Consider the following 23552-nt stretch of genomic DNA (forward strand, 5'->3'; position numbering starts at 1 on the left):
GCTTCCTTAGAGACTTGCCCCTCCTGTGGGACACTGAACCAGGTGGAGGCTGTGAGCCTGAGGGTTGACAGGCTCAGTCCACCTGAGGGAGGGAGGGAGAAACGAGAGGAAGGTGGGCTGAGAAACTAGGGCCCAGGAAGCCCTGGACAGTTCCTGCCTGCTCTGGGGCCCCGACTGGAGGTTGCCAGAAGCCGAGTACAGGTGTACCCTGGGCCTCCATGGGCAGGAAACCTCACGTGTAACTGCCTCCTGGGGAAAGAGCCACGGCCACCCCCAAGATTCTGCCTTTTGGAATCACAGTCCATGGCCCAGGTCAATGCTAGGGCCAGTCCTTGTCTCCCTGGAAAACTGTTGACCCTCCTGGAGGCAGCTGACTCTAGAACAATCTCTGACTCCTCCACTTCCCCCAAGACATCCTTAGAAAAGGAGAGCAGAGGAGATTCCTTCACTGGGAGCATCACAGTGTCACCGATGAACGGAGCCAGCCCCTCTGCAGAGGGTGTCTCCATTGTAACAGCACCTGGTTCCAGAGACTAGGGCAGAGGGAAGGCACTGGGCTGGCAGGAGGCCTTCTCAAGGTGACAGCTACTGCCTTCCTGCCCAGCCCAGCTGGTCCCCCAGAGACAGCCCTTCGCGGAGGTGGCCCTTGCTAGCACTGGTGCAAGCAGAAAAATGGCTTAAACTGAGGTAAAAGAACTCTTGATGAGATACTCCAGAGGAAATGAAAGACTGTGGAGCCATCAGCCTTCCTGATCGTGCTAGGACCATGCTCATCTAAAATACCAGATTACGTGTTGTCTTTATTTTTACATTAAAATTTTGGGAAAAAAATAGACATTTTGTTACTATTTCAATTTTTGAAATGATTATTATGTTCACTGTATATTATTTTTTTATGTGTGTGGTGCTGGGGATGGAACCCAGGGCCTCACACATGTTAGGCAAGTGTTCTGCCACTGAGCCACACCCCCACACCCCCCAGCCCCCCAGTCCATTTTTGAATGTGACTACAATTTAGCACGTGTGACCAACATCATGGTGGACTGCCAAAAATGCCCTCCTTAGGAGTGGATCCAGATCGAGTAGCAGAGCCAGCTAGCCTGGCCATCTACCCAGCACTGCTGCCTGCCTGTGCAACCTGGGCAGGTGGTTCATCCTTAAAATGCTGGGGTTTCCTTATCATCCGATGATGAGTTACTTTATAAGGTCTTCTTGAAGATAAACCATTAATAAGGCAATGTGCTTGCTACGGTGTCTGGCACAGAGTAAAGCACTCATGGCTAGGCTGTATTCTTATCAATATTCTCATAACAGGTTTGTTTTTAAATGGGTGATTGAGATCTAAAAATCATTTTTATGTAATTAAGAAGCACTAACAGGGCTGGGGTTTTGGCTTAGTGGTAGAGCGCTTGCCTTTCACATGTGAGGCACTGGGTTCGATTCTCAACACCACATTAAAAAATAAAAAAAATAAAGGTATTGTGTTCATCTATAACAAAAAAATATTTCTTAAAAAGAAGAAGAAGCACTAACAAACCCAAAAGAAGGACTTGTAGAGACTGACTCAGAGTCCTATGAGGAGCCTTGTCCTTGGAATTGGGAAAGGGCATGAAGCCTCTCTAAGTATCCCCCAGGGGAGGATAAGCCCGCTGGTGGCTCCTTTGGGAAGCAGGACAAGTCCCCAACAACTGCCAATCACAGCTGTGAGCAAATGACCTGTTGTCTTTTTATTACGATTCTGTTTGCTCTTATCACTGAGTCTTGTCATTATGCTCCTTAGATACATGACCATGCAAGGCACATTAACCTTCCATCTCCCTCGGCACCCAACTGTTAACTACCACCCCTCCCCAGACCCCAGAGACGTACAAGGAGGCATTTAAGATGGCCATTGGGTGGATGGGGATTGACATTTGGCTTTGAAGTTGTCAGACCTGATTGGAAACCATCCAGGGAGAGAAGAGCATGCTGGGGCAGAGAAACCCTTTCTTGTTTTTCTTGCAAAAGGCAGAGTGGCTTTTGTTTCATGGAAGCACAGGCAGTGGCAGCAGTTTTTGAAGTGAGAAGATTTTGCTTTTCACTTGGGCTGTGACTGGGACCTGACCTGACAGCTTCCCACGTATGAGTTGTGGCTACTGGTTTGAGGCTACTGTTCTCCGTGTATCAGATCAAATTCAGTCATTCCTGGAGGAGGAGGAGACAGCCCTGGTCTCTCTTCCCTCGATCACTACATTGTGTCAGTGCAAACTGTAAGAGGGACTCCGGTCACCAAAGAGTCTTGGAGAGATAGGGTAGGGGACCGTAGCTGGAAGTGACAAGACAGGCGGAAAAGCCAAGCATCCTAGAGGGCCCAGGGCTCCTCTCCAGTTGGGCCCAGGACAGGGCACGAAGACACCAGGGATGGGAGAGGGGAAGCAGAAAACACGCTGTGGAGAAGGAATAAACAGTTCCTAAGTAAAAGTGATTTAAAATGAGGCGATGATCCACCAATCGTTGAAGGAGAAGCGTGAGATTCTTAAGTCATAACCCCATGCTAGATTACCCTAGAACCTACTTCCTAATTTGAAATATCTTGATTCTGATTTAAAAGTGTATTAACCATGGTTTATTGGGGATACAGTTTCAGCCTGGGAAGATGGATGGCATCAGTTCCAGGGATGATGGCCGTGATGGCTACACAACGTGAACATACTTAACGCCACAAAACTGTGTACTTATAGGGAATTAAAATGAGCAATTTGGTTTGGTGTATATTTTACCACATTAAAGAGAAAAAAGTTAAGCACATGAATTATCAGACACCTGCAGCAGGACACTGTGGTACACCCCTGTCATCCCAGCGACTCCGGAGGCTGAGGCAGAAGGATTGTGAGCTCAAGGCCAGTCTTTCTCAAAATAAAAAATAAATTTAAAAAAAAGGGACTGGGGATGTAGCTCAGGGGTAAGCAGCCCTGGGTTCAATCCTTGGTACCAAAAAAAAAAAATTATAAAAATGTTTAAAAAGACCTACAAATTTTTGACTCATCTAATATAAATTCATCTCCCCAACCTCATCCACATTATTTCTGGGGTTTAAGTAAACCCTGGTTTTAATAGTCAGATTCTACTCCAGTTAATTAGACCACCTGGAGTAAGTCATCTCGTCTTCCTAGTTTTCAGTTGCCTCGTTTATACAATGAGAAACTCGACAAGAACCGTCTGCTGTGGTCATGGTATTCTAGAGGTACTAACAACTGCTCTTTACAGAGAGCCTGCTACATGCCCAGCTCCCTGCTGTGCCTTGAGTCACAAGGCCCTTGTGAGGGTGAGATGATGATCCTCGTGGAAGAGGCAGGAGTCAGGCCCAGAGAGGTTCAGGAACTTGCTCATGTGCAGCGAGTGAGTAAATTGGGCTTTGGGCTTTGGGCTTTTGGGACCCCTAAACCAGTGCTCTCAGCTGCTGCTCCATCCTGCAAGGAGTTTTCAACCTGAAAAAGCAATTAACCTGAAAGAAAAGACTGAAATCTAAAATGAGCAGCCATTTCCTACTGGGTGACAGATGATGCTGTCTTCTACTGGGGATGGAGGTTGAGGAACATGGGCAGGAAGAAGAAGAGGCAAGCAGGTGACCCTGCTGGTTCTTCCCAAGTTAGATCTTCACAGTCGGGTTCATGATTTCTCTCTAAACAAAGTAAAACTCCCCCAGGTGATGCACAGCCTTATTTCAGTATAATTAAAGTGTGTTTGAGAAGACAGGCATGACTCTCAGATCTTCTTCCTCCAGGTCCCCACCCCCTACACAACCAAGACTCCACTCTCCTGAGCATCCAGACTCTGAAGAGATATCCGCTCTCAAGTCTGCATCGAAGGTCATGGACTTTCAAATGTTCCTTTTCCTGTCTCCCTAATCCTTGGCAATAATGCAGGCTCTGAGCAGGCATCAGAGTGGGCATATCCATGTGTTCCCCAGGGACCCTCAACCAGAGGAGGAGGCAAGACCAACAAGAGTACAGCTGAGCTCTAACTGCCCATGGGATACAGAAAAAACATGGATGTGTACCTTTGGGGAAAAAAAATCATTGCAAAATCAACCTAGGAACCAGGCATGGTGGCACATGTCTGTAATCCCAATGACTTGGGAAGCTGAGGCAGGAGGATCACAAGTTCAAGGCCAGCCTCAGCAACTTAGCAAGTCCCTAAGCAACTTAGCAAGACCCTGTCTCAAAATTAAAAAAAAAGGGGGGGGGAGGGGTTGTTGAGGATGTGACTCAGTGGTTAAGTACCCCTGGGTTCAATCCCCAGTATAAGAAAAGAAAATAGACCTAGGAATTGGATTTTTAAAAAATATCGGAACATCCATATGAAGTTATTACATAGGTCTTAGGAATGAATCGGATCTTTAATGGAACAAATCATCGTTCAAACCAATGGACAAAACTTTGGAACTGGAGGCCAAGTTAAGCTATCATTTTGCAGAAATAGAGACAGAGGAGAAATGGTATTAAGAATCTTCAACAGAAGTTTCAAGTATTACATCAAACATCCTGGGAAAAGAAGAGCTTAGGACATGGTACAGAAGAAGCTCAAATGCAAATCCAGGTATGCCCAAGTGTGCCTTTCTCCTCAACGACAGGTTGACTAATGCCGCTCACCAAAGATGGGACCAGAGCTCCACCCACCAGCATATGTCACCCATTACATGGAAATATGCATTATATATACAGCTGAGGTACTAAGCTACTAAGGTACTGAGGTACTAAGGTACTGAGCAATATGCATGAACAAGTATACCCTTCAGTTCATCATAAAGATCCAAATGTTCTTTGTTTCCCAAGGATGTCCTGAATTTACAAGCCCTGTATGTAGATATCTGCATCATTGGATTCTGTCGACTGATAACCAAGAGTGGTCACCTGAGGGGAGTGAAGCAAGGTAAGTAGCCCACATCAATTTGTTATTCTGGCTCAATAAATGACTCTATACCTTAATGATTTAAAGCCATTTATTATTGCCCATGGGTCCTACGGGTCAGAAATTTGGAAACACCCAGAGGGAGCAGTTTTGTCTCTGCTCTGCAGTGACCAGGGTTTCAGTGGAAAGCTGAAGGGTGGGAGGGACTCATCAGAAGGCCTGTTCACCCACATGTCTCACCATGGGCACAGGCTTTCAGCTGAGGGCCTTGAAGGCTGGAATGCCCATATACAGCTTCTCCATGTGCCCTGAATTTCCTCGAAGATGGTGGCTGGGATCCAGGAGGAGCATCCCAAGACAGAGACCCAGATAGAAGTGCCGTCCTTGTTCTGACCTTGCCTGACAGGCACTCAGCATTGCTTCCACCAAATTCGCTGATCAGGCGGATTCCAAGTCTTAGCAGCTTCAAAGGGAGGGGACCCAGCGCCACGGCTCCATGGGACAAACATCCATGCTGTAAGGAGAGTAATGGGGAAGGACACTTCTACAGGCACAGCCCCCTTTGGAAAAGACAGCCTTCCCTCACAGAATCCTGCTGTAAAGAGAATTTCTAGAGGGGTGTGCTCCATGGTTCAATGACTTCATAAACGAGAGTCTTAGTTGGATTCTAATGGAGGGGATTATTCAGTGTCTGGTGACATGTGGGGACGTGAAATTAGAAAGGTGTGTTAGGACCAGGTTTAGAGAGCTGGAATGACATTAAAATTGTAGACATTATTCACAAGGCACTAGGGAGCTACAGAAGTATTTTCAACAAAGATTGCCCTGTGGCCCTGGAGAGGGTAGATTAGAGAGAGCCACGAGGCAGGGAGACCAATTGGGAGCTAATTAAAGTGGTCCAGGTAAGAAATGTCTGGAGTCTGGATGGCAGCATTTGTCTGCATTTCTGGGCTGCCAGCTTATACCATCTGGCCATTTTTATTCCTGATTATAAAAACAGCCGGGACCCAAAGAGTTGCAGCATCTAATATTAGATTATAGGTTTTAAAGTACCCGTTTTGTTTTTATAATCATAAATATACCTTATAAAGCAATTTGCCTTAAAATTAACATTTACTTAACACAGGACTGTGTTATATTACTGTTATATAAAAATGTATAAAGCATGGATTTTGCTTATAAACTGCATATTGTTCTTCCTACATAAGCTTCTTCTTGTATTTGTTTTTAATGAATCATTTGAATATATTACCATGGTCCCTCTGTCCTCCTTTTCCAACTTTATTTAACCCTCACTATAAGCCAAAGTCACTGGGCAAATTAGGTCCCTGGTTCTCTGGAAAACTTGACTAACGTTTGCACTTTGCTTCAGAAGTTTTGAGATTTTCGTGAGAGAGGGGAGGGCATATCACAGATGTCTCTAAGAATGTGATAAAAATTCGCAGATGAGTTTGTTGTCTCGTGGAATGGGAAATAGCTTTGGGGTTGTGGCCCGAGCCAAGAGGGTCACAATGAAGCAGCTGTAAGTTGGACCTGAATGAGGTCACAGTCATGGCAGGACTCCTAGCCATTGAAATGAGGGCACTGCCTGAGCTGGGGCAGTCACTCGTGCCTTCGAACTTAGTTTCTCAGGATAAGCGTGGTACTTAGACTCGTCCCTGAAGGCCACATCCTGCAGGGATGGCCATCTGCTTGGGAACCTCAAGTAACTGTGTGCACCGTCAAATCAAGTGGAACCTGTCCTTTCACCTGTCTATCTGAGGTCGCACTGAGAACTGTGACTTGTAGTTTAGTTTGCTCTTGGATTTCTTTATTTAAATTTTAATCTTGTTGTATAAACACTCCTTGGCACATTTTACAGGCCTGAAATTCTTTCTATCATAACTTTTCCTCCTCCTCCTCCTCTTCCTCCTCTTCCTCCTCCTCCTCCTTCTTCTAACAAACTCTGGAGTCTAGACTTTGTCAGGTGAATACACGAGTTTGGGACTGTTCATACCAAAGCCAGAGACACATTCCGGGAGCCTGCCTCATTACTGACCTGAAACAAGATGATGAGCCTAGACCCATAAAGGGATTCCCAAGAAATCTTTGGAAGTGAAAACCCTGATTTACCACTCAAAAGAGGTAAGAAGATTCCGCCAAACTTGCATGGCTGCCTTAGGACGAGATGGGAGTTGGTGAGAGGCAAGTGTCGCTCGGGGTGGGAGAGAGCCTTCTCCTGATGAAGCTGTTGAGAGGCAAAGGGGCTCTGGATAGCAGCTGTCCTCTCCACGGAGGGGTCTAAGCAGGCCAGATTGGCCATTTTCAAGAAAAGGTCTGAAAGGGATTCAATCAGTCAAGGAAAATCAGATGGATATGTAAGTAGATTTCATTCAAATATCGTATCTTAAGGATGGGGATGTAGCTCAGCAGGAGAGCATTTGCTTAGCATGTATAAAGCCCTGGGTTCCATCCCCAGCACTTGGGGGTCAGGGGAAGCACCAAGTATCCTGTCTTAAATTTGTCCAGGAAGCCTATGAAGACAGGATTGTGTTAAAGAACAGACCTTGTGGAGGTGGCCTTCCTACTGTGGGGATTGTAAGAGGGAATAGTTGTTTTAGCTCAAGTATGTTGTCCCAAGAACACATGGCTAGGCTTTCAAAGAGACACATTGTCCTTGATAAACCAGTGGTCAGTGGCTGCTTCTTCCTAGTGCAGAAAAAGCAAATCTAGGAGTGGCAAGCGCTGGCCTTGCCAACCTGTCACAGACTGCAGAGTGGGGGGTGGAGCAGGGGCAGTGCCTACAGGTCAGGTCTAAGAGGGAGGTGGGAAGGGAGTTGTGGGTCCTTCAAACAGGCTGTCCATCATGGTGTGATGACAGTCACACTAGAGCTAATGTGCAGGAGACGCCAATCAGCCCTTGTGGCTTCAGTGTTCATCATAAATAGGCCTGAAAACCACCGTGGCCTTTTCAGAACCTCATAGTGGCCACATCTGATGAAGTTCAGGGCTGTGGTTTTTTGGTACAAAGCAAACTGTAGATTGTCAGGCTCTGAACTTTAGGGCAGATTATAGCGTGATGATTGGAGTTCAGTGATATGTGATTAATGTCTCTGTGGAATCAGGACTCGCAAAACCTGATTGCTCCTATCTGATTCTTTTGGGAGGAAAAAAAAACACGCACACGCACAAATATATATACATATATGAACTTACACCAATGAATTCCTTCCCTTTGAGCCACTAAACAATAAAAATGTTGACAGAGCTCTCGTTACATTTTCTGCATTCTGCCCATTCACGTTCTGGCTGGGGTAGATGTATTGCTTTTGCTGCCCAGGATACAATCCTTTTCTTTTTCTAGAAACCACACCATCATTTTCCTTTAGGAAATCACATCTGTCCATTCTTGAGCAAGAAACTGCAAGTTCAATGCCAGCCTCAGCAACTTCGTGAGGCCCTAAGCAACTTAATAAGACCCTGTGTCAGAATAAAATATAAAAATAACAACTGGGGATTTAGCTTAGTTGTAAAGCGCTCCTGGCACAAAATAAAAAGTGTATATATTTACTATATAAAGTTCAAAAATATATAAAATTATAAAATACATTAAAATTCTTCTTACTAATGTTTTTACTGTGACAAAATAATGTAATTAGTTATTCTTGGGGGGGAAAGAGGCTATTTTTCTTATTTTTAATAAGAGATTAGGAATGTATATCATAGGAAATGCTGGTGAAGGGTGTGTTAGCTTTCTGATACTGTAACAAGACACTTGATATAATCAACTGATAAGTAAGAAAGGTTTATTTTGGCTCACAGTTTGGAGGTTTCAGTCCATGGTTGGGCAAATCCATTGCTTTTATTTTTTTTTTATTTATTTTTTTTTTTAATTTTTTATTGTTGGCTGTTCAAAACATTACATAGTTCTTGATATATCATATTTCACAATTTGAAATCCATTGCTTTTAGACATGTGGCAAGAAAGCGTCTCATGGCAGGGAGCCCGTGGTAGAGCAAGCTACTCGCCTTTTGGCCACCAGGAAGCAAAGAAAAAGGAGAGAAGGAGCCATGTTCTTAAAATGCCCTTTGAAGGTCCACCCCAGTGACCTAATTCATTCCCTCTAGGCCCTGCCTCTTAAAGATTCTACTTCTACGGGATAAGGACCACGCCTTCAACACGTGGGCCTTTGGGGACAGTCAAGATCCCAAACTAGCCAGACAGGGTGGTACACACCTGCAATCTCACTGATGGAGGAGGCTGAGGCACGAGGACAGCAAGATAGAGGGCAGACTCAGCAACTTAGTGAGACCCCATCTCATTAAAAAAACTGAAAAGGGTTAGGGATGTGGCTCAATGGGAAAGCACCCCTGAGTACAATCCCCAGTACTGCAAAAACAAACAACTAAAACCACACAGGAGATGTGCATGGGTTATAAGCAAATGCTACAGTTTTTATATAAGGAATTTGAGCTTCTGCAGATTTTGGCATCCTGGTGGGGGCCTCTTGCAGCCAATCCCTATGAGTGCCAAGGGATGCTTGTACTAGTTTTTCCACTGAGGTTGCTGAGTTGCTAGGAAGTAAGCCTGCAACCTGCCAGGTACCACTTGGCGAGAGGCACCATGAGAAAAGAGAGGAGAGGGAGAGGTGGAGAAGCAGCCGTGTTCTGACAATATTTGTTTAAGCCCCTGGTTTCAATCAGGACTAAAGCCAAACCATTCCCTAAGCTTCTCAATTACTGAGCCAAGAGAAACACTCCTTTACATTATTCCAGATTGAGTTCAATTTCTGTCATTTGCTATCTCAGGAGATTTCAAGGCAAATGCTGAGCTGTAATGGTACATGATAAAGAGCTCAGTCCTGGGCATGGTCCTGCCAGGAATCTGGCCACACTGCCTCGGATAGACCCAAAAAGAAAGACTCAACTTGGTGATAACTTTGAGACTTTCTGGTTCATGTCTTAATCCTTTATTGTCTTAAGCTCTAGGGATACAATTAAATTCTTTAAAACACAATTTGCTTCCCAATGGTGATGGCTCATGAATCACCATTAGAAACTTTGGTCATCTGTTTAGTGATTTTGGAAATCTAAGTAGTCCAACAGGTGATGTCTAGTGCATCCTTGAGGATTAGTATTTTATAAGGACCAATCCAATAGCTTTACAGAATATTATTCATTTCAATTTCATTTTGTGCATTTGCAGAAGTAAAGCAGGTCTGCACGGTCTCAAGTGAATTGAGTTTGGGCCTGGACTAACCATCTCTTGCCCTGGTGCTAGTCCACTAATGGTGGGAGTTCTGCATTCTCAATCTGTGATGAAGTGTGGGAAATTTAAGAAAATCATCTAACGCTAGGGTCGAAGGGAACGGGTTGGCCATTTGGAAGTTTATTTCCTCTGAGGAACTGTGGAGCTTCCAAATTCACTTTACTGAGTATGCATACTTAATTCGCATCCAATTAGATAAAGCAGCTGGATAGAACCTGGAGCCCTGATATTAATTCATTAATTCAGGCGTCAGAGTGGGAGGTTATGCACAGACGTGGCCCAGATGAATGCATTTAAATTGCTCTAATCTACAAATTGGAGCTGATTCTCTATCGTTTGAAAGCTGGGAAATGTTTCCATTACCACATATTTTCTGAAATACTCAGGACTGTGGTCTTGCTTTTTAGGACCATGCTTTTTAAGCAGGGCTGTGAGGTGATCTGTCCCACATTGCAGAAAGAGCATCCCAGTGTGGCCCAAGGGACAGACTAGAGAACAGCAGGTGGGGCAAAAGGGCATGATTTAGGATAAGCCAGCCAAGAAATGATAAGGGGGCGATCCGGGATCCTGGTAGAGGGTCCCTGGAGGCCATTTGTGTAGTACAGTGCCTGTTGTGGGCTGAAGAGTGCCCCCGAAAGAGATGTCCACCCAGAACCTGTGAAGGTGACCATTTTTGGAAAAAGGTCTTGGCCAGGTTCCATGGCACATGCCTGCAATCCCAGAGACTGGGAGGCTGAGGCAGGAAAATCGGAAGATCAAAGCCAGCCTCAGCAACTTGGCAAGACCCTGAGCAACTTAGTAAGACCTTGTCTTAAAACAACAACAAAAAAATAAATAAAAATAAAAAGGTTTGGGGAGCCAGCGGCTAGGGAGGCTGAGACAGGAGGATGGCAAGTTCAAAGCCAGCCTCAGCAATGGTGAGGCGGTAAGCAACTCAGTGAGACCTTGTCTCTAAATAAAATGCAAAAGAGGGCTGGGAATGTAGCTTATGTGGTGGTCGAATGCCCCTGAGTTCAATCCCCAGTACAGAGGGAAAAAAGGTGGGGGGGGGGGGAGGTTGGGGACATGGCTCAGTGGTAAATGGCCCTGGGTTAAATCTCTAATATCCACCCCGAAACCCATCAAAAAACAAGAAAGAAAGAAAGGAAAAAAAGGCTTTCCAGATATAATTAAGGATCCCAACTTGAAAACATCCTGGATTGATGAGGTGCGACCTAAATCCAGCTTCAAGCATCCTTCCATTGCCACATATTTTCTGAAATACTCAGAACTGTGAGACAACAGGGGAGAAGACTCGGGGACACGTGCAGAGGGAAGTCCACAAAGAGCGGCAGAGACTGGAGTGGTGCTGTCACAAACCAAGGAATGCCTGGCGCTCCCAGAAGAGGAAGGGATGGAGGGATTCTCCCCTAGAGCCTTCAGAGGGATTGACCTGCTGCCAGCTCGATTTCAGACTCTGGCCTCCAGAGCCCTAAGAGAATACATTTCTGTCACTTTAAACCACTAACTTGTGGATAATTCATTGCAGCACCCTCCCCGGGAGCACTCCCCAAATTTACATTTTGGGTTTTCTCACCTTTCCACCTGTTTCGGGGACTAAAAATCAAATCTGCCTTATTCTACAGAGAATGACTGACTTCGGAGAAAAGCTCTGCTGCAGGGAGAAGGTAATACAACTTGTTTGGGAGGTGGGAGAAGAGAAGCTTTATAAACACTCCTCATGGAGCAGGTGTAATTGCATGCTCTTGGGACTCTGGGTTCAACCCCCAGCACCAGAAAGAAAAAAGGAAAAGAAAGAAAAATCCTTCTCCCTTTCGGGAGTAGAGAAGTGTGATTGGGACAGGCAGAGAGACGGTTCTGAGGTACAGCTATGACACAGCATTAGAAGTGGAGGTTACCGTACCAAATGAGACTCTTAGCTACAGGCAACAAAAGGCTCCATTTAAAGAAACTTAAACAACAATGGAAAGATACTGGTAAATATTTGCGAAGTTCCAAGGAAGGGCTGCTTGATCTAGCCTCCACATCTCCACCCGTCCTTTCTCCACATGGGGAACTTTAAAACTATGCACGGTGATGCACAGCTATAACCCCAGTGACTAGGGAGGCTGAGGCAGGAGGATCATGTTTGAGGCCAGCCTCAGCATCTTAGTGAAGCCCTAAGCAACTCAGTGAGACCCTGTCTCAAAATAAAAACTAGAAAGGGCTGGGGATGTGGCTCCGTGGTAAGGTGGCCCTGGGTTCAATCTACGGGTGTGAATGAGATTACCCACGAGGCTGTAGACTAGAAAGAACAGAACCTCTGGGAAACAGCAGCATAGAAGCGTGGATTAGAGGTAAGACAGATGAGCAAAGGAAACCAGGAAAAGCCCTAAGGGTCTCCAGAGGCCAGGAGAGGGCAGGTTCAAGCAGGAGGAACCAGTTCACACAGGCCAGAGCCTGAGGAGCTCAAGGAGGAGAAGGGCAAAAAGTGTCACTTGATGTTGACTGATGACCTCAGCGGAGCTGGTTGGCGGAGTCAGAGGTCTGATTGGGACCAGGGAACAGATGAGGGACCAGGAGGAGAGAGCACTTGGGATCCAGGGATAAGCCAGGGGGAGAGAGACTGAGGGGTGGAAGGGCCTCTTGAGAAGGTAGTGGAAGGTTGACAGTGAACAAGGGGTAAAACGCCTCCTCCTCCTCCTCCAAGTCTCTGAGGCTGGAGAGAAGCGGTAAGGTTGGGTGTGGGTGCAGACAAGTTGGGGTGGGGAGGGGGTTGTTGGAGGGTCACAGGACGCAGGAAGTGGAGAGAGGCTCACAGGAAGCAGAGAGGAGAGCTCCGGAAGTCGGAAGAAGAGCACAACCAGAGACTTTTATTTTCGCCCAGATGAAAGTGCTTGTTTTATTAGGGCCACCAGAGCAGAGCACCCCACACTGGGTGCCTTCAGACAACAGCAGTGTTCTCTGTCACAGTTCTGGGGGCTCCAAGTCAGAGAGAAAGGAGCTGGCAGGACCTTGCTTCCTCCGAGTCCTGTAGGAGAGAGTCCTGTGTGTCCAGGCCCTGTGACCCAGGCTCTCCCAGCTCAGTCTTCTCTTCCAAGAAGGACCCCGGGACTGTGGAATTAGGGCCCACCTAATCCAGTCCCAATTGTCTCGTGGTTTCCAAGGGTCCGAGTCCAGCCAGGTCATTAGTATTGGTTTCCAGCCTGCTGTAGATCTGGGATATGCTGGACAGTAAGTAGGCTCAGGCAACAGGTGGGTATTTAAATTTAAATGTAAAACTCAGTCCCCAAGCACAGGATAGCCACGTGTGGGTAGTGGCTACTGCCTAGGCAGCAGGAAATATGGAACATTTCCATGATGGCAGTTCTGTGGACAGCACCACTTTGGATCTTCTGAGTAGTCCCCTGAACTTTTTTTCTTTTTCTTTTCTCTTTTTCCAGAGCTGGGGGTTGAATCCAGAACCTCATTCATGCTGGGCAAGTGCCGTACCACTGGATTGTACCCCCAGTCCTGACCTAATTTTCCGTGGACTAACATCTTGCTGAGACAATGAATAAACCTTTAAGCTTCTTATCTCAGGCCCTCTTCATGTATCTCAAGTGGCAGACCTGCACTGTGACTCCTTCCTGCCATCCTCGGGTCTTTGCTCCTACATGGAGGCTGATGAGCACAGCCGGAAAAATTACTCACCTGGGTATAAAACAGGGAAAGCAATAGTGCTTATAAGATTTTTGGAAGAATTAAATAAGATTATGCCAAAAACCATCCCACATAATGTTTGGTAAATAGTAGCGGCTCAATAAATTTTAGCCATTTTTATTATTATTTTATTTCAAACCTCAGCTGGATGCTCCTACTGTTTAGCTGATTTTCCACTTGTTTGTGGTGAAATCTCTCTCATCTCCCCCAGTGGCCATTTCAGATTATTAACCATCTCTTTATGTCCCCTCTGTCCCTGTCTGTTACATGCTAACTTGTGTTCTTCTCACACAGAAAATTTACATGTTGAAGTACTAACCGCCAGTATTTGTGACTTTATTTGGAAGCAGGGTGTTCTGCAGAGTAAAACAAGAAGAGATTGTTAGGGTGAGCGCCCATCCAATAGGACTGGCTTCCTTATAAAAAGGGAACATGTAGCCAGGTACAGCAGTCCACATCTGGAATCTCAGAGGCTCGGGAGGCTGAGGCAGGAGGATCATAAGGCCTCTTTCAAATCTCAATAGTCATTAGAACTCAACTCAATCTCTTCTTTTAGTTTTGGTTTTGGATTTTTCTTTGCTGACTGCTTCCCAGCACACCCCACCCCAGGCCTGCCTCTGCATCTCCTCTAGGAGCAAGCAAGAACATCTGTTTCCACACGACACCAGAGAACAAAGTTTGGCCTGACCAATCACTGCTAAGCTTCTACTTGGACTGCGATTTTGTTTTGATATTTCTGTAGCTAACATCATACAGACCAGCAAAGGACTACTTGGAAAACTGACAAAGGGAACTAAAACACACTCATGAAATGTGAAGTTCTCAAAAATTGTAAACCACCTTTCTTAGCTGAGGGTGCTCTTCTGGTCCAGCCTTCACCCTCTGTGCCCCTCATCCTGTCTCTGGCCATGTCCTGCCAGCAACTCAGAAGCCACTGGTGCCGCACTCTCACAACGGAAGAAGGAGCATATGATGCAGAAGTCTATGGAGTCATTGAGGGTCATCTGCTTCCATAAAATCCTTTGAGAAATGAGAGGAAATACATGAATATATTGATAAGTGCTAGGATTTCTGGCCCGAAGATATAGATAGATAGATGAGTATAAGGATAGATAGATAGATAGATAGATGACAGATGATGGGTAGACGATAAATGATAGAAAGATATGCACATGCCTTTGAAGTCTACCACAAGTCTTATAAATGTAATAATTATTCTTAACTCTTGAACTTCAAAAAAAAAAAATCAGGTTTCAGAGCCAGGCACCATGGTGCACACCTGTAATCCCAGTGACTTGGGAGGTTGAGACAGAGAAATGACAAATTCAAAGCCAGCCTCAGCAATGTAGCAAGGCCCTACGCACCTCTGGGTTTAATCCTCAGTATCCAAAAAAAAAAAAAAAAAAACAACAACACAGGCTTCAGGAGAGTTTGTCAACTCCTGATAAAGAGCACCTGAAAAGTTGTCTTGTATTCAAAATTTAATGGAAAATGTTAGTTATGATGAGACTATATCCTAAGTAAGAAATAGGAAAATAAAAACATTTAAAATCTACTGAATAATAATAATTAGAAAAAATGCACTTCATGCATCTCAGGGCCAAATGTTTTAAGCAAATGTAGCACATACCAAAATATTTAATAGTTAAACATTCTAATTTTAGGTTCTAGTCTAGGGAGAAAGCTGCTTTGTGTGTGACTTTTCTCACATTAAATTTGAATTTTAACCTCTTATTATTAAGTGCATCTTTTTTTTTATTTTGAAAAAGAAATATGATGCTTTTTTCTTTCCTGAGATTTCTATCACAGTAGGTTTGGTTACGTTGAGGCAGGACTGTGTTTCATCAAATCCTGTTTGTTGAAAGCAGAAAAAGCCCCAAAGCCCAACAGTAGCAAAGAGACTTGGCTTCCAACAGACCAATTACTAGTCCTGTGAACTTGAGCGAGAACCTTGATTTCCTTGGGTCTCAGCTTTCCTCTCAAGGGTGTGTGAGGATCACATTAACACATACGTAAAAGAGCTTTACAAGTAACCACAGGATACTTACATGCAAGTTATTATCTTTTCAATTTGCCGTTTGTTCTTCATACTTAAAGATGCCAGTGCTCAAAATTATTTCCAACAAGGTATTTGAATCCAAACAAAATATTCATCCCTTCTTATCCATGAATGCATTTTTTAATATATTTTACATATATATGTGTGTATCTATATAGTCAATGGATCTTTTAGTTATTTATTTATTTTTATGTGGTGCTAAGGATTGAACCCAGGGCCTCACATATGCTAGGCAAATGCTGTACCACTGAGACACTACTCTAGTCCCAATGAATCCGTACTTTAAATAAATATTTGTTGAGACCAAGGCACTATGCACTATGCACTGGGGTTGTACTAGAGCAAAACCAGAGATGGCTTCTGCTTGTAGGGGACTTAGAGCCTCGGGAATTACTGTAATCATGGCTCAAAGGGAAAAGGACGTAGTGTTGGGCACAACACTTTTTTGTTTTTATGCAATTAAATGAGGCCAAAGTACATTATAGCCATCAAATGGGCAGTGAGTGCCTAGTCATCCACTTAATATGCAAAATTCAGAAGACACAAAAGACTGGGCTGCAGAAATGGCTTAACTAGCATGTACACTAGAGCACTTAACTAGCATGTACAGGGCCCTGAGTTGCATCCCAAGCAATACACCACACGCACACACACACACACATGCACGCACGCACACGCACGCACACACACGAAAGAGCCTGCAGCCAAAAGTTGCTGTGCATGGTTAAACAAGTGTGCCACCAAAATTCATGTCTCCCAGGAACTTGTATATGTTACCAATTTGGAAATTGGTCTTTTAAAATTTTTTTTTTTGTTGTTGTTGTTCTGGGGATTGAATTCACAAGATAGTGCTAAGTTGCTGAAGGTCTCCTTAAGTTGCCAAGGCTAACCTTAAACTTAAGATCCTCCTGCCTCAACCTCCGAAGAAACTGGGATTATAGGCCTATGCCACAGTGCCCGGCTTGGAGATTGGTCCTTTGCAGAGATCAGGTTAAGATGAGGTCATACTGGACTAGAACAGGCTCTAAATCCAATGTGACTGGTGTCCTTATGTTAAGGGAGAAATCTGAATACAGACACACAGGGAGAATGTTATGAGACAACGAAGACAAAGATTGGAGAAATACAGCTACAAACCAAGGAGCACTAAGAATGGCGAGCTAACATCAATGTTTATAGCAGCACAATTCACAATAGCTAAGTTGTGGAACCAACCTAGATGCCTTTCAGTAGATGAATGGATAAAGAAACTGTGGTATATATACACAATGGAATATTACTCAGCATTAAAAGAGAATAAAATCATGGCATTTGCAAATAAATGGATGGAGTTGGAGCATATCATGCCAAGTGAAGTAAGCCTTTCCCAAAAAATTAAAAGCCAAATATTTTGTCTGATATGTGGATGCTGGTCCATAATGGGGATGGGAGCAGGGGAGCATGGGAGGAATGAAGGAACTTTAGATAGGGTAAAGGGGAGGGAGGGTCAGGGAGGGGGCATGGGGGGTAGGAAAGACACTGAAATGAGATGGACATCATTATACCTAAGTACATGTATGAAGACACAAATGGTGTGAATATACTTTGTTGTACAACCAGGGACATGAAAAATTGTGCTCTATATGTGTACTATGAATTGAAATGCATTCTGCTGTCATCTATAGCAAGTTAGAATGAGTGAATAAATTAATTTTTAAAAAAGAATGGCTGGCTAGGAAGAGGCAAAGAAGGATCTCCCCTAGGACATAGAGAGCGTGGCTCTACCAACACCTTGATTTCAGACTAATCTACAGAACTGAATGAGAATAAGTTTCTGTTGCCCTCAGCCACCCAGTTTTTTGTACTTTGTTATAGCAACTCTGGGAAACTAATACACAGTCACCCTCCACACTGGCTCCACATCAGGTTTCTCTTCCTAAAAACACCCAATGTCACCATTTTTTGTGATTTATTTCAGTGGCACATTAAGATCATTTTGTATTTTGCTTTTTAACCTAATATCATTATCTTGAAAATCATTGCAAAGAGTACTGTGTTAGTTGGTTTTATGTTTTTATAACAAAATATATGAGGGCATATTTACAACGAAAAAAATTTACTTAGCTCACTGTTTGGAAGGCTGAAAGTCCAAACAGCACAGCACTAACTCTTGCAAGGGCCCGCCTGGCTGTGTCACATCACATCAGACAGCATCATGGTGGGAGGCACAGACCACATGACAAAACAGGAGCTTGCTCCTTTATGACAACTCATCTTCACAGTAACTCATTTCCCTAAGAACTGCATTGATCCTTCCAAGGGCAGTGCCTCCAATAACCCCTCGTTAGACTCCACCTCTTAAGTTTTCCACTTCAAGAAACCACAATGAGGATCAAGCTTCTAACACATAAACCCTTCACAAGCAGACCACATCCAGGCCACAACAAGCATCAGAGAATCTCCTCCTTCTCCCTCTCCCCTCCCCCCTCCTTCCCCTTCTCTTCTTTCTTCTCCTTCTTTTTTTTCTTCTTATTTTCCTCCTCCTCCTTCTCCTGACTGCATAGCTTTTTGCAATACAATACAGAAGAAAGAGAATTGCATTAAATGTACAAGGGGGGGAGACTGAGGATTGAACTTGAACCCAGGGCACTTTATCCCCAGTCCTTCTTTTCTTTCTTTCTTTCTTTCTTTCTTTTCTTTCTTTCTTTTTTTTAGATAAGTCACACTAAGTTTCTGAGCCTGGTCTTGAACTTGTGATCAAAACTTGTGCATGAGGATCAAAAGTTTGAGGCCAGCCTCAGCAATTTAGCAAGACTCTGTCTCAAAATGAAATAGATAGGCTGGGGATGTAACTCTGTAGTAACGTGCCCCTAGGTTCAATCTGCAGCACTGAAAAGATAGGTAGATAGATAGATGATTGATAGGTAGATAGATAGATAGATCGATCTGACACAGTAATGGTGAGTCTGAGGCCACATGCCTGTGGCATTGAAGGCATCTGAGGGTGGAGCTGGGGGTGCTCTGGAGCTGGGGCTTGGGCACTCGGAGCCAGATTGCTCTCTCCTGCCTGTGTGTGGGTGGAAACGCTGAAGCCCAGCAGGAGCGCCTGGAGATGGTACAGAATCCACCACTCCGTAGAGCTGTTGAGTGAATGAGAAGTTTAGAGCGTGAACTGGCCGCAATGCCCCTTCCATTAGTGCACCTAAATGGATAGTCACTTGTCTTCTGAGCCTTCCCTTTTCTCCAAGCCACAGGGACAAACCAGGTGGTGGGACTCGGCCTTGTTGCTGTTGGCCTGATCATCTTCACCTACTGTACCGCCTGGGTGATCCTCTTGTCATTCATCGACAACGAGCATGTCATCCTCAAGATCTTCCTCCCTCAAGCATATGCGGTTACCATCCCCCAGCCACGGGCCTCTTGCTGCTCCTGTCTGTGGGATCATTCATCACCTATATTATGATGAAGAACCAGAGGGTGACCAAGAAGGCTCAGTGAAGGCCCAACAAGGAGGAGGCTGCCGGCATCTCTCTCCATCCCCTCCAGAGCAGGGGCCTGTAGGACAGTCCAGGCGTGGCAGCCCCTCAGATGGAGCAGACCAAAGCCCTCTCCTCTCCTGCTCATCCTTCCAGAAGCCAGGAGGGAGGGAGAAAGAACTGGAAACCTCCCTTTTGTTCCCTTCCATCTCAGGGCCTGTCCGCCTCACTCTCAGACTGTCCCTTGTCCCTCTGGGTACCACCTTCTTGCCTCAGTTTCCCTCCAGTGACATACTGACGACGTGGGACTTAGCAGGGCTGAGGAAGCACATGACCTCTCCCTGTGTCCCCTGAGCACTGCTGCTCCCCAAAGGCAGCTTCTGAGTCGGACACCACCCAGACTCCACAAGGACATCCGGACCTGGAAAGCCCTGAGAAAGCCTGAAGACCCCAGGGCCACTGGAACATATTAAGGCAGCCACCCCAGTCCCCCCCGCCCCTCGGGCCATGTTTGTCTAGGAGACGCAGGCCCTTGGCCCAGGGTGGCCTGTTTGGGAGAACTCAACAATAAATGTTGATGGTTAAAAAAAAAGATAATTCTGACACAGAGATTACACTTGTAATTCCAGAAACAGGGGAGGCTGAAACAGGAGGATCGCAAGTTTAAAGCCAGACTCAGCAATTTTGTGAGACCCTGTCTCAAAATAAAAAATTTAAAAGGGGCTTGGGGATGTGGCTCTGTGGTTCAGTGGCCCTGGGTTCAATCCCTAATACTGAAAGAGAGAGAAAGAATGGGTCGGGTTGGGTGGGAATCAGAAGACAGCCTGGACCCACAATAGAGAGATAAGGATTTTGAAAACAGGATGTAAGAATGGCACCAGAATATTGTTTCAGCATTGATACCGAAGATCTGGTACCACATTTGTATGTATTGTTGACATTCTGTCATCTGCATTGATGTTTTTCTTTTTATGAAATTGTTTCTGCAATATGCTGCTAAAAGTGCTTGCTAATGAGGGTTTGAGGAGAGTCCAGAGTATGTTTTTTTGAAGTTTCTGGTTGATTGGTCAAAATCCAGAGAAACATGGTACCTCCTCTTCCTCATCCCTACCCCACCATAAAGCCACCTGGCCTTTGTGCCTTGGACATCACAGACACCATGCGTGTGTCACAGATGCAGAAAATGCCACAGGCAAGAAAAATGCACTGGGTCAGCCTTTTAGTGGCAGATGGAACTTCTACTCCCAGTTCACCAACTTGACTTATAAAGTTTTTATAAAGTTCCCTTAATTCTACATTAAATGCAACACAATTTATTATGGCACACCAATTTGTATAGCATTTTACATATTGAAACTTTGGCACAACTCTATTATTACCCCCCCACCCCCGTTTTTGGCACTGGGAATTGAATGCAGGGGTGCTTTATCAATGAGTTACCTCCTTAGTCCTTATTTATTTTTGATTTTGAGACAGGATCTCACTCAGTTGCTGAGGAGCTCACTAAATTGTCCAGGCTGACCTTGAATTTGCAACTCTCTTACCTTAGTCTCCTGAGTTTCTAGGATTACAGGTGTGTACCATGACTTCTGGTTAGCCTCATTTTTTTTTGTACCAGGGATTGAATTCAGGGGTACTCATCCACCGGGCCACATCCCCAGCCCTATTTCGTATTTTATTTAGAGACAGGATCTCACTGAGTTATTTAGTGCCTTGCGGTTGCTGAGGCTAACTTTGAACTTGCCATCCTCCTGTCTCAGCCTCCCAAACTGCTGGGATTATAGGTGTGCACCATGTGCCTGGCTGGTTAGCCTCATTTTAAAGATGAGAAAAATGGTGGGGAATGGTGGTGCACACCTGTAATCTCAGCAGCTTGGGAGGCTGAGGCAGGAGGATGTCAAGTTCCCTTAATTCTAGAGAGGAAGCCCTGGGGTCATGGCATGTACTGGTAGTAATATTATAGAGCACCTACTATGTGTCAGCAATTTAGCTGGATTCTGTCTCAGAAAAAATTTTTTAAAAGGGTTGGAAAGTAAAAAAAAAAAAAAGTGGGGGACTGGAGATGTGGCTCAGCAGTAAAGCACCCCTGATCAATCCCCAGCACCACACACACACAAAAGGACAGAAAGTCCCAAAGCCACTCCAGAAATGCTCAGGGTCTTTCCTCAGCCTCTCATTGCCAGCCCCCACTTGCTGAATGCACTGCCTCAACTGGAAAGTCCTCCCTAGTAGGAGAGATTTCAGTTTAGTTACACCCAAAGAATAAAGAATGGGGACATTGGGACAAATTCAGCTCAATCAACAGTATTCTCTGTTTTTCTCATCAATGAAATGGGGTCAGTATTACTCTTGCTGCCAGGCATGGTGGCACAGGCCTACAGTCCCAGCTACTCTGAGGCTGAGGCACAAGGATCACAAGTTCAAGTCCAGCCTAGGAAACTTAGCAAGACCCTCTCTCAAAATATAAAAAATAAAATAGAAGAGACTGGGAATGTAGCTCCGTGGGAGAGCACCCTTGGGTTCAAGCTCCAGTACCACCAAAAATAAATAAATAAATAATTTTTGAAAATCACTCTTGCTGTGCTTGAAAGAAGACATATGTACAAAGCATTAGTAATCAACCAATAGCGATTGATTGGCACATCGATCAATCACATCAGAGTGCCTCGGAAAAATTTAAAACGGAATCTTCTCTAATTTTTGAAAAACTCTACATGAAGAGAGAGGATATTCACTGCATTGCTCCTCACCCCCACTGAAGCTCCTCCTAATGTATTTCATTTTATTTTGTCCTAAGTTGAGGGCCAAGATTACTCTGGTTGGGACAAAACTTGAGAGTGGCCATTGTCCAAACCTAAAGCTGTCTCCAGCTGATCTGAGTGTTCCAGATGTTTCTCTACAGTAACCCAAATCCCAGAGACCAGATCAGCCTACACACAATGCCTGAGAGGCTCCTGATAACCTTATCCATATGTGGTTTCTTTAACTTCCTGTGACAATGCCATATAGGTCTTCAGTTAGAGAGGAAGCCCTGGGGTCATGGCATCTACTGGTGGTAATATTATAGAGCACCTACTATGTGTCAGGTTCAATTACTCATGTAATATTCACATGATCCCCAAGGAAGAAATTACTATCACCATCCCTATTTTGCAGATGCAGAAACTGAAGTACAGAAAGTTTAAGCCAGTATCCAAAATGTGGGAGGGTGCAGACTGGGTACCAGGTAGTCAAACAGCAAGCAGAGTTGATAACATGCTTAATGGTGATGCTATATTATTCTTGTCCAAGTCTTGCCTGTTTTGATTGTATTAGCCAGTTTCCCATAACTATAACAAAATACCTGAGAGGAGCAACTATAGAGAGAAATGGTTTATTTTGGCTCACAGTTTTGGAGATTCCAGTCCATAAACAATTGGCCCTGTTGCTTTGGACCCGGTAAGGCAGCACATCATGGCAGGAACAAAACTGCTTACATCATGAGCCAGGAATCAAAGAGAGAGAGGAATCCTCTCCTAGGACACATCTCCAATGACCTAAGGACCTCTGACCAGGCCCCACCTCTCAAGTTTCCACTACCTCCCTAGGAACCCCACCTTTAGTACTTGGGCCTGTGGGGGACATTCAACATCCAGGCTATAGCAATGTTACTGTGACCGTTTTTATTTTACCAACATCCAAAAAAAAAAAAAATCAATCCTTGAAAGGCATCCAAAGTCACTTAGTCTCCTTCTTCAATCTAGAAACCAAAGCTGGAGAAAGTTCCAATCAAGAGAGCCCCTGCTGCAGTCTGGCTGGGCACAATTCATGAGCCACTTATCAAGCAGAAACAAACTTTTTTGAACACACACGCCACACCACAGTAGCTCTTCAGGAATTCCCTCAGAGCCCAACTGCCACCACCGGCTTCCCAAGAGCCTCTCAACCCCCCACTCCTCCTGCTCTTGAGGCCAATTGGCTGGGTTGCATGGCGGAGCCAAAAGAGTCCCCCAATGAGCAGCTCTGTGGTCTAAAAGGGCGAAAAACAGCTCAATGAGCATCACCTCAGAGGAGCCAATCAGCTGGCAGCTGGAAGTTTGCTGGGGCTCTGTGAGCCAATCAGCTGGAAGTTTGCTGGGGCTCTGTGAGCCAATCAGCTGGAAGTTTGCTGGGGCCCCTTAGGCTGTGGCTCTCAACAAGCCCAAGCACAATAGAGTGATAGAGTAGCCTTCCACTCTAT

General features: G+C 44.9%; 1 non-coding gene and 1 pseudogene across 1 annotated transcript; both read left to right on the forward strand.

Moving 5' to 3' along the window:
• Window positions 1-2478: 2478 nt before the first annotated feature.
• On the forward strand, window positions 2479-19355 carry LOC124081216 (dolichol phosphate-mannose biosynthesis regulatory protein-like; annotated as a pseudogene).
• LOC124081241 (U8 small nucleolar RNA) lies at window positions 7912-8025 on the forward strand. Its single transcript, XR_006847991.1, has one exon. It is a non-coding gene; the product is annotated as a U8 small nucleolar RNA (small nucleolar RNA).
• Window positions 19356-23552: the final 4197 nt, after the last annotated feature.

The sequence above is a fragment of the Marmota monax genome, unplaced genomic scaffold (genome assembly GCF_021218885.2).
Source record: "Marmota monax isolate L192 unplaced genomic scaffold, Marmota_monax_Labrador192_F-V1.1 WCK01_AAM20220418_F8-fsc00114, whole genome shotgun sequence".
NCBI classification, from domain to species: domain Eukaryota; kingdom Metazoa; phylum Chordata; class Mammalia; order Rodentia; family Sciuridae; genus Marmota; species Marmota monax.